The sequence below is a fragment of the Elephantulus edwardii genome, unplaced genomic scaffold (genome assembly GCF_000299155.1).
Source record: "Elephantulus edwardii isolate Elephantulus edwardi_28Jun2011 unplaced genomic scaffold, EleEdw1.0 scaffold00336, whole genome shotgun sequence".
Lineage (NCBI taxonomy): Eukaryota > Metazoa > Chordata > Mammalia > Macroscelidea > Macroscelididae > Elephantulus > Elephantulus edwardii.
Window position 1 is genome coordinate 1873838 of NW_006400086.1, and position 1223 is coordinate 1875060.

Below are 1223 nucleotides of genomic sequence, written 5' to 3' on the forward strand. Positions count from 1 at the left end.
CCAAACTGCCTTCCAGAGTGGTTGTACCATTTTAAAATCCCACCAGCAGTGCATGAGAGTACCAATCTCTGCACATCCTCTTCAACACTTATTACTTGCTGTCCTATAAAACTTTGCTACTGCTACTAGGGTGAGATCATTGTTGTTTTGATTTTCATCTCTATGATTGCCAGTAATTTTAAGCATTTCTTTGCATGTCTGTTGCCCATCTGAATGTTTTCCTTTGTGAAAAGTCTTTTCATATATTTTGTCCATGTTGTGATTGGGTTATCATTCTTTTTCTTCATGAGGTCCTTCCTGTAGGATTCTATAAATTTGCGCTCTGAGACCCTTTTCCAGGGTATCATTGCCGAATGTTTTTTTCCTAGTCTGTAGATTTTTTTAAACCTACTGGAAAAATCAGTGGGTTTTGTTTATACCAACAAAGAAAACACAGAAAAAGAAACTTAAAAAACATTACCATTTACAAAAGCCAACCAGAAGGTTAAATACTTGGCATCAAAGCTAGTTAGAGACACAAAATTCGTTTATAAGGAAAATTACAAAACACTACTACAAGAAACAATAAAGAACTTAACTAAATGGGAAAAAATATCCCCTGTTCATGGACAGAAAGATTCAGCATTGTGAAAATGACAATCCTACCAAAATTAATCCACATGTTAAACACAGTCCCAATACAGATACCAAACTCATTTTTTAAAGAGATATAAAAGGCAATTGTCACGTTTGTTTGGAATGTAGAGAGAGCCTGAATGAACAAAGCTTTTCTGAAAAACAAAAATAAAGTGAGAGGCATATCACCCTTTGATCTCAAAATATCCCACACAGCTATAGCAACCAAAATAGCATGATACTGGTATGAAGACAGACACATCAACCAATGGAATCGAGAACCCAGAAATTAACCCATAACCCATCTACCTATTGCTGTTGTTATGTGCCCCCAAGTTGCCTGCGACTCCTAATGAGTATGTTGTTGTTGTTGTTTGATGCCATCGAGTCGTAGACGACACATAGCGACCCTATGAACGAACGGCCTGAGCACTGTTTGTACATAAAGTTTCCGGAGGCAAGCTGTTTTGGAAGTGGATGCCACTCCTGCTTCCAGGACCCTAAGTATAGCTGCTCTAAAGCCTCTTCTTTCATAAGCCAGTGTTACTGACTCCAACACACCAACCCCCATTGCCGCAGTTACACTATCATTCCAGCTCATCTGAGGT